We start from the raw sequence: 16,156 nt of genomic DNA, 5'->3' as shown, positions 1-16,156 counted from the left end.
TACTATGGGGCCTAAAGTGTGCCAAGAAAATATCCCTCACACAATTACACCACCAGCCTGAACGGTTGATACAAGGCAGGATGGATCCATGCTTTCATATTGTTTACGCCAAATTCTGACTATACCATCTGAATGTTGCAGCTGAAATCAAGACTCATCAGATCAGGCAACAATTTTCCAATCTTCTGTTGTCCAATTTTGTGGAGCCTGTGCGAATTGTAACCACCCGGTGTGGTGCTTTAGCCTATCTGCTTTAAGGTTAGATGTGTTATGTGTTCAGAGATGGTATTCTGCATACCTTGGTTGTAATGAGTGGTTATTTGAGTTACTGTTGCCTTTCTATTATAATCTTGGACCAATCTGCCCATTCTCCTCTGACCTCTGACATCAACAAGGCATTTTCGTCCACACAACTGCCGCTTGCTGGATATTTTCTCTTTTTCTGAACATTCTCTGTAATTCCTAGAGATAGTTGTGCGTGAAAATCCCAGTAGATCAGCAGTTTTTGAAATACTCAGACCAGCCCGTTTGCCACCAACAACCATGCCACGTACAAAGTTACTTCCATCCCCATTTTTCCCCATTCTGATGCTTGGTTTGAACTTCAGCAAATCATCTTCACCACATCTAGATGCCTAAATGCGTGGAGTTGCTGCCATGTAATTGGCTGATTAGTTACATAGTTACATAGTAGGTGAGGTTGAATAAAGACAATAGTCCATCCAGTTCAACCTGTGTAGGTGTGTGTGGCTGTAATCATCTCACATACCCCTGAATGTTCTGATCCTTGAGATGTAAGTCTAAGAGTCTTTTGAAAGCCACCATACTACCCGCAGAAACCACCTCTTGTGGTAGAGAATTCCACAATCTTGTAGCCCTAACAGTAAAGAACCCCCCACGTTGCCTGAGGTTAAAACGCTTCTTCTCTAATTTGTGTTACCAGGCAGTTGGACAGGTGCACCTAATAAAGTGGTTGCTGAGTGTATATCCTGGCTACAATCAGTAAATATGAAATATGTAAAAACAATATTACATATTTACCTGATTGAAAGCAAAGTAAAAAATAATTTTGCCATCTTAATTTGTTAATACTGAACAGAGTCGTAAATAATTAAAAAAAAAAAAATAATAATGCAGATTCCCTTTAAGACTTTTGCAAATCTATACAAGTGATATCGGATGTGGTCAGACAGAAACACATTTGGCGACAGACTCTGGTTTAGTCAATTAAAGTTCGACAAGTGCAATAAACGAGGGCTGCATATTACATCGGAGAACAAGAGGACATTTATTACGGTCACAGCCAGCAAAGAAAGGACTAGTTTATCGAATGCTCTCTACACCACAAAACACTGATTAAACTGTCAGGCCAAAGGAAGAATAAAATATTAGCACGCAGATATTGTATAAGAAAAACACTCTTAAAAAAGGAGACAGCCACAACACACAGCGCAGTTTTGCCGGGTGCCTGTTATAATTTATGCCTTAAATTCACCTGCTGTTGTGCTCCATCAATCTTGTCCCCCTCACCCACAGATCTGTTTTGTGCCTCTTATCCCGAGAATGAGCTGAACCAAACCCTATTACTTCTTCTAAATTTCATCAACCTGCTCCTCTGTAGGGCCTGCAATGGCTGCTTAGTCTCACAGGGAAAGTCATCACTTTCTTTTTTTACAGTAAGTAATGACTTTAAGTGGCCAACTCTTCTATGTGCCAAAGGTGTAGATCAGATATATTTCTGATCATATTACCTTTACTTGCACTTTTAATAACCTGGAATTTAAAGACACCATGTAGAAGTTCAAAGATTGTATGTTGCTATTTTATGTAAAATGTTAATATTTAACCACATAAGCCACATTAACCACATAATGACCAGGCCCTATTTTGCGATTCGGCACTGAGTGAATTTAACGGACAATTGCGCGGTCGTGCGACGCTGTATCCAAATGAAATTGACGTCCTTTTTTTCCCACAAACAGAGCTTTCTTTTGGAGGTATTTGATCACCTGTGCGATTTTTATTTTTTGCGCTATAAACAAAAAAAGAGCGACAATTTTGGAAAAAAAAAAAATAACAATATTTTTCACATTTTTTATATAAAATTCTCAAAAAAAATGTAAAAATCTAAATTTTTTTACATTTTAGGCCAATTTGTTTTCTGCTACATATTTTTGTTAAAAAAAATCACAATAAGCGTATTTTGATTTGTTTGCGCAAAAGTTATTGCGTTTACTAACTATGGGAAAGATTTATGTCATCTTTATTGTTTTTTTTAACTAGTAATGGCGGCGATCTGCAATTTTTTTTTTTTTGCGGGACTGCGACTTTGCGGCGGACAGATCGGACCCCTGACTGACAGTAATCAGTGCTAAAAATATGCACTGTTACTGTAAAAATGGCAATGGCAGGGAAGGGGTTAATTTTACTGGTGATCAAGGGGTTAAGTATGTCCCTAGGGGCGTGATTCTAACTGTGGGGGGCGTGGCTTGTGATGTAATCACAGAGACATGCGATCCTACATAGCAGGATCGCATAGCCTCTGTTATTACTTTAGTGAGAATGACAGACGGCTGTATTTACATCAGCCGTCTGTCTTTCTCCCTCTCCTGCGGGAGATCACGAGTGGCCGGCGGCCATCGGAGCCGCCGGACACACGCGCTGGCTCCCCAGGGAACGAGCGGGGGCGGGAGCATGCCGGCGGCGGTGCGCATTCGCCCCCTACAGGCTCGTGGGCGAGCGACGTACCCCTACGTCACTTTGCCTGTAAGCGGCTGATTGCCGCAGTAAATAGTCGTGCGGCGGTCGGCATGTGGTTAATATCCTATTTTATTTGATATACCTTCTTAAACCTACCATGTTGTTAGATCATTTTAACGCAAATTTTCTCATAGGATTATTTGTGCATTTAACATTTTTATGCATGTTATTTACCTGTAAAAGACTCCTTTGTAGATATCTTAAAGCGGTAGTAAACCGCTGTGTGTGTGTTTTTTTTTTTTGCAACCTGCAAGGTAAAGCGATGCATACTAGCACAGTATGTGAAAATTACCTGATAAGAAGCCCTCCAGTGCTGTGCTGTCACCGGTGAGAGGACTTCCATCTTAACTTCTTCATGCCCGCGCTATAGCCCAAAGACTGCTACAGCACGGACCTAAAATCCCGGGAGTGCGTCCATTTACGTCCTCCCGTGCATGAGCTGCCTGCGCGCTACCTGCGGGGAGCTCTGTTATCATTGAGTGCACGAGTTACCATGTGATCAGCTGTCAGCCAATGATAGCTGATCACATGCTGTAAACCACAGCCGGCGACCATCTTTTTTTTTTCTCCTCACGCTCTAAGCGTGAGGAGAAAAAAACGCTGATCGCCGGCTGCTGTCAGAGGGACATTGGTCCTGAAGAGGAAAATAAACTATGCCCACCAGCGCCACCTACTAGTGCAGGTCAGTGCCACCTACCAGTGCCCACCAGTGCCACCTATCAATGCCCACCAGTGCCACCTATCAGTGCCAATCAGTGCCCCATCATCAGTGCTGCCTATCAGTGTCACCTACCAGTGCCTATCATTGCCCATCAGTTGCACCCATCAGTGCTACCTATTATTGCACATCAGTGCCCATGAGTGCCACCTACCAGTACCCTATGGTGCCACCCATCATTGCCACATATCAGTGCTACCTTATCAGTGCCCATCAGTGTCACCTATCAGTGCCCATCAGTGCCGCCTCGTCAGCGCACATAAATGAAGGAGAAAAACTACCTGTTTGCAAACTTTTATAACAAACTATAAAAACGATTTTGTTTTTTTTTCTAAATTTTCAGTTATTTTTTGTTTGTTCAGCAAAAAAAAAAAAAAACCCAGTAGTGATTAAATACCACCAAAAGAAAGATCTATTTGTTTGAAAAAAAATTATAAAAATTTCATTTGGGTACAGTGTTGCATGACCACGCAATTGTCATTCAAAGTGTGACAACGCTGAAAGCTGAGAATTGGCCTGGGCAGGAAAGGGGTGACGGTGCCCAGTAGACAAATGGTTAAAGAGGAAGTAAACTGCATTTTGTTTTGTCCTTTTTATGTCATGTAATCTGTAATGTTATTTACAATAATTTCCCAGTCTAATGTATCCAAAAACACCTGTTATTTACTGTATTTGAGTCATTTTTAATGTATTATTTTTCCGGGATTAGCTGTACCATCTTGAGTATTGTTTTCTGAGTTCCCTGTGGATGTCATTTCCCCCCTTCCTTGTTTTCCCTTGCTGATATCCCGCGCATGCGCAATCGTGATTTTACAAGCCTCTTTCCCAATCTACTTTACTATGGCAACCAAGCAAGGAAGATGGGAATGACTGCCCAGTCTGACGTGTTTTCTAAGCTGTGCTGCAGAGAACTCTCAGACACGGTATGACATTGAAGGGGGAACAAAGCGTGCCGTGAATCAAAGGACAGAAAGGGCATGCATCAGTGACCTAGTCAAACATTGGGGGACGAAATTCAAGAAGAAAAAACAAATATGGAGACTTTGAAAGGCAGGGATTAGTAGCCCTAATAATAAGGATTGAAATGAGCTGAAGTTGGGATAGAGAGTTTATAATGACTTTAACCCATCCTTACTTCCAGGTTCGCAGACTTCGGCTGTGTGAGTGGCCTTAGCCGCAATGACATCATTCCCACACATGCGCGTGGGAGCTGCCACTTACAGCACAAGTCTCTGAAGGAATGGCTTCGGTGATGTCATTGGCTGCATGTACAGTAAATATCTCCTAAATGGTGCACATTTAGGAGCTATTTACTGTACCTATAGGTAAGCCTTATTATAGACTTACCTATAAGTACAAGTCAGAAATGGGAGTTTACTTATACCCAGTGAAATGACTGGCCTCAGGTGATACACAAAGAAGAAACAAATCCTTCTACATATGCTTTGCCTGTTCATCCACTGCCTTCTCTCCTCTACATTTGTTTAAAGTCCAGAATTTATAAAGCCTGCCTGAACTGTCAGACAACAGGGGGCGGAGAGCTGAAATTACACACTACTGAGCTCAGTGAGGAGAGCTCTGAGAGCTGATTGGAGAGAACAGACACACCCCCCCTCTCATTCACACAGCACACAGGAACAGAGCTGAGTCTGTCAACCACAAACTGTGTGCTGAAGCTTCTTCCCATGTATCCTTTTGGTGTCAGGCAAACTTATCAGAAGTGACTCATGAAGATAGCAGAGTAACGGGCAACAGAAATTACACTTAGTGATTGAGATGAGTACACACTATAGAGGGATATGTTTTGTCTGAGGTTTACAACCACTTTAAGACTGCTACTGGTTTCTATCATCTTGGATGTGATGTCAGCAGCCCCACAGGCAAGGCGTTACATAGTTCAATCAAGAAAAAATATGCATTATATTTCTGAGTAAGCAATACATGACCGAATGAAAATCGATCGCCTAAGCCTAATTCCAGTTTTAACTGTCTAATCATGGCTTATGCAATATGATGATGCAGTCTAACAATATAATCTAAGAACCTAAGTCATTATCATAAATAAACTGAAGCCAGGTTGGATGTCAATCCTTGTTCCCTTGTAAACTATATCCAAAACAATACATCAATAAAAATAAAAATGCATTATACTAGACAAATTCTTGTTATTAAAGTGCTCATTATTGGCTTTTACCAAATAGGTTCAAAACAAAACTAGAAATAGAAAGCAGGTGAGGTAGGAAGGGGAGGGGGGAGTACCTAAAGAGGGCCAGACAAGAGGAAGGACCAAAGCAAAGACAGAGAGGGAATCAATAGAATAAGGAAAGCTAGGGGCATCTACTTGCAAGTTAACTCCTTGCAATGACTGTTATGTCCGACCCACGTTTATTATCAAGGTATAAAGGGTCATGAGAATAGTAATATATTCTGATGAAGAGGCAAAGACCGTCCAATAAAGTCACTTACGCCTAAAGGCCTCTTCTGTTCCCTGAACAGTAGCAGAGATGTTCTCCGTGAGTTTCATTTCATTGATGAGAGAAAACCCTTGTGAATACACTGGGGGATCCCACCTACACCAATTTGCAGGGATACAAGATTTAGTTGCGTTTACCAGCATGCTGATCAGTAAGTGCCTATATGTTCATCTTAGAATGGTGTTAGTAGGAAGAAGGCAGGGTCTTGGAGAATAGTGAAGCCATCAATTTCTGACCTATCAATGCAGCCCCTTTACAGAAATCTGAGAGCTGTGGGCACGCCCACAAATCATGAAGGAATGATCCTTTGTCCCCTTTACAACACCATCATATTGAGATTGTCAAATAATATTTAGGGGTTTAGGCACTATTTCCATCTTGTCAATATTTTGTAGTTGGTTTCTTGGTAGGTACTACTGCAAGAAGTAAAAGTATAATATCCAGTCTTCCTATTCCCTTATACCTGTCTAAAAGTAGTGTATACAATGTGTATAGAGTCTGCCTGATTGGGATTTTCCCTGAGCATAAAGATTTAGAAGGGGTTAGAGACCACGCACAGGTTTTGGTGCAGCAAGTGTAGATAGCAAGTGGTGTAATTGGAGGATTCTCCATAACCCCAGGGGGTATACAGGTCTTGTTGCACCGTGGATATAGTAGGCCATTTCAAGTTCTGAAATATGTTTTCCTTGTTGTATCCACCATTACTAATATCTGAAAACCTGGGTCTGTAATCCTAGTGGGAATACAGGGTTTCTGGGTACATTGGAGATCAGAAATCTGTGCAATTTTGGAGATTTTTGAGAAAATATCTAGTGTCGCACCCATTATGGGATAGGTACATACTGTCTAGTGTGAAGTCTTTGAACACTATGGTAAATTTTATAGAACTATAGTGTTGTTGAATCTAGACCCATTTTTTCAGTTTCAGGTCTGCATCCCTCTAGATGAGTTGCAGTGTATTAAAGTCCCACATCAAGCTCCTATGTAGTGTAGGAACACCTGAGAATAATGTGTTTAGCTCTCGCTAGTTTACTTGGCTACATACATTTGGTAAAGAGGGTATGAATTTGGCAGAAGAATAATGTCTGGAATCAATGATCTTTTTAGCTATCTGAAGAGTGGCATTCTGACCACTGCTGTAGGGGGTGAAAGCATTCTTCCCTGACTACCAGTTTAGGGCCATTCTTACCATTGACCAATATTTCAAGAGATCCACTGGAGGCAAAAGATAGAGAAATGTTCTTCAATAGTATTCTCCTTTGCTACTCCACTGGCAGCTACATATATATGGAGGTGAAGACACTCCCAGAAGAGGAGAAGGTTATTGCATGCAAGGAGGAAGGGTGCTGTGCTAGAGATTTGACTGTCAACAAAGAAGTCAATATTTCTAGCAAGGTACATTGCAAGTGAATGCAAAATCATTTGTGGAAAGGAAATACACGGAAAGTAAACATTTACAATACTTTCCATGCTTTGACCTGCATTTTTTAGGTTGGTGACAGGGTCTCTTCATAGTAAAAGACGTTGTAAGCTAAAATAAACTTAGTGAATTTGACTGCACTAGCTGTCAGCACACACTTTTAATAGTATTAGACATATTTACCATTCCCTAAGGCTAAACCTCTCCCGAACACTTCCCTCAACCCCTAAAACAAAAACATTAGCCCTAACCCTATTTTTTTTTATTTTCTCAGCAGTCTTTATTTTAGTAGCAAGAGGTCACAGGTTTTCTTAAGCTGGCCAGGCTCTTTGCAAATTTTGGCATGTTCCTGGCCACTCTGTGGGTGGCTCTGTCACCACTAGAGATGGGAAAGCCTGGGAAAAAAACACGAAAAAATTGGGAAAAAACATTTTTAAAAGGCGTTTTTTGTTTTTTTTTCTGGAAAAAAATGGAAAAAAAAAAAAAGAAATGTTAAATTATAAACAATACACAGTATATATGGCATGGTATTCACACTATATAACATGAAGACCTTAATGAAAGATTTCTGGGACTTTATGTAAGGTCTTAGATTATTCCAAGTTCTTTCAACAAGAGAGACAAGACAAATCCTGGAATACAGTTCAAATAACACTGTACTTCTTAATGCAGTTCTCAAACAAGAGAAATATGCATTTCTGCCACTAGGGGGCACTGTATGAGAAAGGCTCCAGTTTAGTTTGCTTTTTGGCTCCATCTTGTACTTCCTTTAGCTAGGTGATTGTTGGGATACAGTAGATGATAGTTTCTGTCCCTTCAGGCCTTATTTGGGTTAGAGGGTAAATTTGTCTGACAAATGAGTTTATCTTTATAACATTTAAATGTTTCCTATTAATGTTCTCCACCATCACAGCATAATGTTTCCCTATAGTCTGGTCTGTAAATATTTTTTCTTTGCCTCCTCTAAGTAAAATGGTGAGACCAACATCTAGAGTTTGGAAACATTTCCACAGTTCAATTTCTACTGAGAGCAAAGCTAAAATTAGCAAATATTGTGAGAAGAAATTCGGGCTGCGCCGATACTAATCATTTGTGCTGATACTAAGCATTTGCTCTGATACCTGAAACTGATACTTTCAGGTTTGGTCCTTTCAGCTGTCAGTTGGATTTCCCCGCTGATAGCTAAAATGTAAAAAAAAAGGCGTCAATTATCGGTTGTTAAGGAGCGGGGCCATCATATCCTCAACGACTGATGACTAATTCAGCTGTCAGTGGGGTTTCCCTGTTGACAGCTTAAGTTTAAACAAAGTCCCAGCAACTGGGCAATGTTTATCAACAACATTGCTCAGCTTCTGAAACAGAAAGATAAAAAGAAACATTATTTATTTTTGTATCTTTATGTTTATTCATCTACAGATCAAAGGGATGATCTTCGTTCTGCAGATGAAGCCAGTTTAAAGCAACCTGTCAAGTAAAAACATTTTTTTTTATTTTTTGTCTTTTTTTTAATCTTTCTCTGTTTAACCCCCTTATTAACACAGAATTTATTCTAATCAATCTTAGTTAACTCCTGATTTTGTTCATTTTTATTTTATAAATTAATAATAAATAAAACATTTATGTTTGCTTTGTTCATTAATATTTTTACACCTTTACCTGAAGCATGTGACCAAGTCTTTATAAGTTCCAGGCAGCCGCAGCGTCTTCATTCTGCTGCTTAGATCAGGGACAGAGCACACATCAACGTGCTGGCTGCTGATTAGGGAAAGACAGGCAGGAAAAAACCATTTGTGTCCAGATAGAATTGAGGGACAGGTCGGAGTGTTTAGGCAGGGCGAGTTGTAGGCATTTTAGGGATAGAGTCTGCTGAATTATAGGGTCAGTGTCTTCTACAAACTACAATCGATATTGCTGTGTGGGGGTGGGGTCTGCACTCAATCCTGATCTACGATCTCTTCTCAATCCTGTTAGGGAGAGGCTGCTGCTGAATTTTAGGGTCAGAGTGTTCTACAAACTACAATCGATATTGCTGTGTGGGGTCTGCACTTAGTCCCGATCTACGATCTCTTCTCAATCCTGTTAGGGAGAGGCTGCTGCTGAATTTTAGGGAAACTGTGTTCTACAAACTACAATCGATATTGCTGTGTGGTGTGGGATAGGAGATAGGCAGGTGTCAGTGATCCACATCCATTTTTCTGTGTGTGAGCTGCAGTGAACACAATCTTTTTGGGCTGCAGTGAACACAATCTTTTTGGGGTGCAGTGAACAACGTCCTTTTTGGGGTGCAGTGAACAAAATCTTTTTGGGGTGCAGTGAACAAAATCCTTTTTGGGGTGCAGTGAACAACATCCTTTTTGGGGTGCAGTGAACACAATCTTTTTGGGGTGCAGTGAACAAAATCCTTTGTGGGGTGCAGTGAACACAATCTTTGTGGGGTGCAGTGAACACAATCTTTTTGGGGTGCAGTGAACAACATCCTTTTTGGGGTGCAGTGAACACAATCTTTGTGGGGTGCAGTGAACACAATCTTTTTGGGGTGCAGTGAACAAAATCCTTTTTGGGGTGCAGTGAACACAATCTTTGTGGGGTGCAGTGAACACAATCTTTTTGGGGTGGAGTGAACAAAATCCTTTTTGGGGTGCAGTGAACAAAATCCTTTGTGGGGTGCAGTGAACACAATCTTTGTGGGGTGCAGTGAACACAATCTTTTTGGGGTGCAGTGAACAAAATCCTTTTTGGGGTGCAGTGAACAACATCCTTTTTGGGGTGCAGTGAACAAAATCCTTTTTGGGGTGCAGTGAACACAATCTTTTTGGGGTGCAGTGAACAAAATCCTTTGTGGGGTGCAGTGAACACAATCTTTGTGGGGTACAGTGAACAGAATCTTTGTGGGGTGCAGTGAACACAATCTTTGGGGGGTACAGTGAACACAATCTTTTTGGGGTGCAGTGAACAAAATCCTTTTTGGGGTGCAGTGAACACAATCTTTGTGGGGTGCAGTGAACACAATCTTTTTGGGGTGGAGTGAACAAAATCCTTTTTGGGGTGCAGTGAACAACATCCTTTTTGGGGTGCAGTGAACAAAATCCTTTTTGGGGTGCAGTGAACACAATCTTTTTGGGGTGCAGTGAACAAAATCCTTTGTGGGGTGCAGTGAACACAATCTTTGTGGGGTACAGTGAACACAATCTTTGTGGGGTGCAGTGAACACAATCTTTGGGGGGATACAGTGAACACAATCTTTTTGGGGTGCAGTGAACAAAATCCTTTGTGGGGTGCAGTGAACACAATCTTTGGGGGGTACAGTGAACACAATCTTTTTGGGGTGCAGTGAACAAAATCCTTTGTGGGGTGCAGTGAACACAATCTTTGGGGGGTACAGTGAACACAATCTTTTTGGGGTGCAGTGAACAAAATCCTTTGTGGGGTGCAGTGAACAAAATCCTTTGTGGGGTGCAGTGAACACAATCTTTTTGGGGTGCAGTGAACAAAATCCTTTTTGGGGTGCAGTGAACAACATCCTTTTTGGAGTGCAGTGAACACAATCTTTTTGGGGTGCAGTGAACAAAATCCTTTGTGGGGTGCAGTGAACACAATCTTTGTGGGGTACAGGGAACAGAATCTTTGTGGGGTGCAGTGAACACAATCTTTGGGGGGTACAGTGCACACAATCTTTTTGGGGTGCAGTGAACAAAATCATTTTAGGGTGCAGTGAACACAATCTTTGTGGGGTGCAGTGAACAAAATCCTTTTTGAGGTGCAGTGAACACAATCTTTGTGGGGTGCAGTGAACACAATCTTTGTGGGGTACAGGGAACACAATCTCATACTTCTGAAGATTTGAGGGTGCTGCCTGTTCCATACTCCTTGGGGTGCAGTGAACAAAATCCTTTTAGGGTGCAGTGAACACAATCTTTGTGGGGTGCAGTGAACAAAATCCTTTTTGAGGTGCAGTGAACACAATCTTTGTGGTGTGCAGTGAACACAATCTTTGTGGGGTACAGTGAACACAATCTCATACTTCTTTGAGGGTGCTGCCTGTTCCATACTCTTCCTCCTACTGCTCAACCATCCTTTTAGGGGTACAAACAATAGTAATTGGGGCCTAGTGTGGTGGTGTACGTGTGAGATACATACACTTTCTTTTTGATCATATTTTCTATTCCGCTATTCAATTAAAACCTTTGGGGATCAATTAAATTGCGTGATAGTCTGTGTCGGTACGTGTGAGATTCACCTTTCCAAGTTTTTGGGGTTCATCTCATACTTCTGAAGATTTGAGGGTGCTGCCTGTTCCATACTCCTCCTCCTACTGCTCAACCATCCTTTTAGGGGTACAAACAATAGTAATTGGGGCCTAGTGTGGTGGTGTACGTGTGAGATACATACACTTTCTTTTTGATCATATTTTCTATTCCGCTATTCAATTAAAACCTTTGGGGATCAATTAAATTGCGTGATAGTCTGTGTCGGTACGTGTGAGATCCACCTTTCCAAGTTTTTGGGGTTCATCTCATACTTCTGAAGATTTGAGGGTGCTGCCTGTTCCATACTCCTCCTCCTACTCCTCAACCATCCTTTTAGGGGTACAAACAATAGTAATTGGGGCCTAGTGTGGTGGTGTACGTGTGAGATACATACACTTTCTTTTTGATCATATTTTCTATTCCGCTATTCAATTAAAACCTTTGGGGATCAATTAAATTGCGTGATAGTCTGTGTCAGTACGTGTGAGATCCACCTTTCCAAGTTTTTGGGGTTCATCTCATACTTCTGAAGATTTGAGGGTGGTGGTGCCTAGTGTGGTGGTGCAGTGAACACAATCTTTGTGGGGTACAGTGAACAGAATCTTTGTGGGGTGCAGTGAACACAATCTTTGGGGGGATACAGTGAACACAATCTTTTTGGGGTGCAGTGAACAAAATCCTTTGTGGGGTGCAGTGAACACAATCTTTGGGGGGTACAGTGAACACAATCTTTTTGGGGTGTAGTGAACAAAATCCTTTGTGGGGTGCAGTGAACACAATCTTTGTGGGGTGCAGTGAACACAATCTTTTTGGGGTGCAGTGAACAAAATCCTTTTTGGGGTGCAGTGAACAACATCCTTTTTGGGGTGCAGTGAACACAATCTTTTTGGGGTGCAGTGAACAAAATCCTTTGTGGGGTGCAGTGAACACAATCTTTGTGGGGTACAGTGAACAGAATCTTTGTGGGGTGCAGTGAACACAATCTTTGGGGGGTACAGTGAACACAATCTTTTTGGGGTGCAGTGAACAAAATCCTTTGTGGGGTGCAGTGAACACAATCTTTGGGGGGTACAGTGAACACAATCTTTTTGGGGTGCAGTGAACAAAATCCTTTGTGGGGTGCAGTGAACACAATCTTTGTGGGGTGCAGTGAACAAAATCCTTTTTGGGGTGCAGTGAACAACATCCTTTTTGGAATGCAGTGAACACAATCTTTTTGGGGTGCAGTGAACAAAATCCTTTGTGGGGTGCAGTGAACACAATCTTTGTGGGGTACAGGGAACAGAATCTTTGTGGGGTGCAGTGAACACAATCTTTGGGGGGTACAGTGAACACAATCTTTTTGGGGTGCAGTGAACAAAATCCTTTTAGGGTGCAGTGAACACAATCTTTGTGGGGTGCAGTGAACAAAATCCTTTTTGAGGTGCAGTGAACACAATCTTTGTGGTGTGCAGTGAACACAATCTTTGTGGGGTACAGTGAACACAATCTCATACTTCTGAAGATTTGAGGGTGCTGCCTGTTCCATACTCCTCCTCCTACTGCTCAACCATCCTTTTAGGGGTACAAACAATAGTAATTGGGGCCTAGTGTGGTGGTGTACGTGTGAGATACATACACTTTCTTTTTGATCATATTTTCTATTCCGCTATTCAATTAAAACCTTTGGGGATCAATTAAATTGCGTGATAGTCTGTGTCGGTACGTGTGAGATCCACCTTTCCAAGTTTTTGGGGTTCATCTCATACTTCTGAAGATTTGAGGGTGCTGCCTGTTCCATACTCCTCCTCCTACTCCTCAACCATCCTTTTAGGGGTACAAACAATAGTAATTGGGGCCTAGTGTGGTGGTGTACGTGTGAGATACATACACTTTCTTTTTGATCATATTTTCTATTCCGCTATTCAATTAAAACCTTTGGGGATCAATTAAATTGCGTGATAGTCTGTGTCGGTACGTGTGAGATCCACCTTTCCAAGTTTTTGGGGTTCATCTCATACTTCTGAAGATTTGAGGGTGCTGCCTGTTCCATACTCCTTTCCAAGTTTTTGGGGTTCATCTCATACTTCTGAAGATTTGAGGGTGCTGCCTGTTCCATACTCCTCCTCCTACTGCTCAACCATCCTTTTAGGGGTACAAACAATAGTAATTGGGGCCTAGTGTGGTGGTGTACGTGTGAGATACATACACTTTCTTTTTGATCATATTTTCTATTCCGCTATTCAATTAAAACCTTTGGGGATCAATTAAATTGCGTGATAGTCTGTGTCGGTACGTGTGAGATCCACCTTTCCAAGACCGTCAAATAAGGGCCGTGGCCTGGGTCGTGGTGCTGCTGGTAGAGCTCCTGTTGCAAGGAGAGGACGTGGTCGATCTGTGCCAGCTACACGCACAAGTGAAACACCTTCCTCAAGTGTGAGTAGGCGACAGAACCTGCATCAGTATTTGGTAGGGCATCATACGCCCCTAGAAGTGATGAGGCCAGAACAAGTGGAGGCGATAGTAGATTGGTTTGCTGCTGACAGTGCCTCCAGTTCCTTCACATTGTCTCCCACCCAGTCTACTGCAGAAAGGTCACAGTTGGCACCTGCAGCCGATGTCCAACCGTCTTTCACCTCACCCCCTTGCAAATCAGGCAAGCAGTCTGAGCCCCAAGCCATACAGCAGTCTCTTCTTCTTTTTGATGACTCTGTCAGCAGGGTTTCCCAGGGCCATCCACCTAGCCCTGCCCCAGAAGTGGAAGAGATTGAGTGCAGCGATGCCCAACCACTTATTTCTCAAGATGAGTACATGCAAGGATCATCGCAGCACGTCTCCGATGATGACGAAACGCAGGTGCCAACTGCTGCGGCGTTCAGCATTGTGGAGACCGACAAGGAGGGCAGGGGTGAAGACTGGGTGGAAGATGATGTGGAGGACGATGAGGTCCTCGACCCCACATGGAATGAACATCATGCAGGTGACCTGAGTAGTTTGGAGGAAGAGGCGGTGGTCGCACAGAGCCACCAGCACAGCAGAAGAGGGAGCAGGGTGCAGAAGCGGAGCGGCCGTGCCCTAGACACTACGCCCGCTACTGCCCAACGCAGCAAGGGAACGAGCGCACCAAAGTCAGCTCAAAGGAGTTCTCTAGCGTGGAAGTTCTTTAGAAAATGTGCTGATGACAGGACACGAGTGGTTTGCACCCTGTGCAATCAGAGCTTGAAGCGAGGCATAAACCTTCTCAACCTGAGCACAACCTGCATGATCAGGCATCTAAGTGCAAAGCACGAGCTGCAGTGGAGTACACACCTTCAAAACCAAGAAACGTCTCTGGCTCATCCTGCTTCCTCTTCTGCTGCAGTCTCAGCCGCTCCAGCCACATCTGTAGTGATACCGGCACCTGCCACCCCGCAAACAGACGATCTGTCAGCAACACCACCACCTGGGTCACCAACAACCATCTCCACAATGTCCCGTGGAAGCGTTCAGCTTTCCATCTCCCAAACACTTGAGAGGAAGAGGAAGTACCCCCCTACCCACCCGCGATCCCTGGCCCTGAATGCCAGCATTTCAAAATTATTGGCCTTTGAAATGCTGTCATTCCGTCTGGTGGAGACGCACAGTTTTAAAAACCTTATGTCGGTGGCTGTCCCACAGTACGTCGTGCCCAGCCGCCACTACTTTTCCAGGCAAGCCATCCCTTCCCTGCACAACCAAGTGGGGGAAAAAATCAGGTGTGCACTGCGCAACGCCATCTGTGCCAAGGTCCACCTAACTACCGATACGTGGACCAGTAAGCACGGTCAGGGGCGTTATATCTCCCTAACTGCACACTGGGTAAATGCAGTGGCGGATGGGCCTGAGGCGGATAGCAATTTGGCGCATGTCCTTCCACCACCGAGGATTGCAGGGCGCTTCAGTTTGCCTCCTGTTCCTAACTCCTCCTACTCCGCTTCCTCATCCTCTACCGCCTCCTCATCCGGACAGCGTAACACCTTCACCACCAACTTCAGCACGGCCAGGGGTAAACGACAGCAGGCAGTTTTACAACTTGCCTGTTTGGGGGACAAACCACACACCGCGCAGGAGTTGTGGAGGAGCATGGAACAGCAGACAAATGAGTGGTTGCTGCCAGCGAGCCTCAAGCCCGGCCTGGTGGTGTGCGATAACGGGAGAAATCTCATAGCAGCTCTGGGCCTAGCCGGTTTGACGCACATCCCTTGCCTGGCGCATGTGCTGAATTTGGTGGTGCAGAGGTTCCTTAAAAACTACCCGATATGTCAGAGCTGCTGCAGAAAGTGCGGGCCGTTTGTGCGCACTTTCGGCGTTCTCACCCTGCTGCTGCTCGCCTGGCAGCGCTGCAGCGTAACTTCGGCCTTCCCGCTCACCGCCTCATATGTGACGTGCCCACAAGGTGGAACTCCACCTTGCACATGCTGGAAAGACTGTGCGAGCAGCAGCAGGCCATAGTGGAGTTTCAGCTGCAGCACGCACGCGTGAGTCGCTCTGCGGAACAGCACCACTTCACCACCAATAACTGGGCCTCCATGCGAGACCT

This window comes from Pelophylax lessonae, assembly GCF_965119305.1.
Source record: "Pelophylax lessonae genome assembly, chromosome: 5".
NCBI classification, from domain to species: Eukaryota; Metazoa; Chordata; class Amphibia; order Anura; family Ranidae; genus Pelophylax; species Pelophylax lessonae.
Note: the sequence above shows the minus strand (reverse complement) of the source record.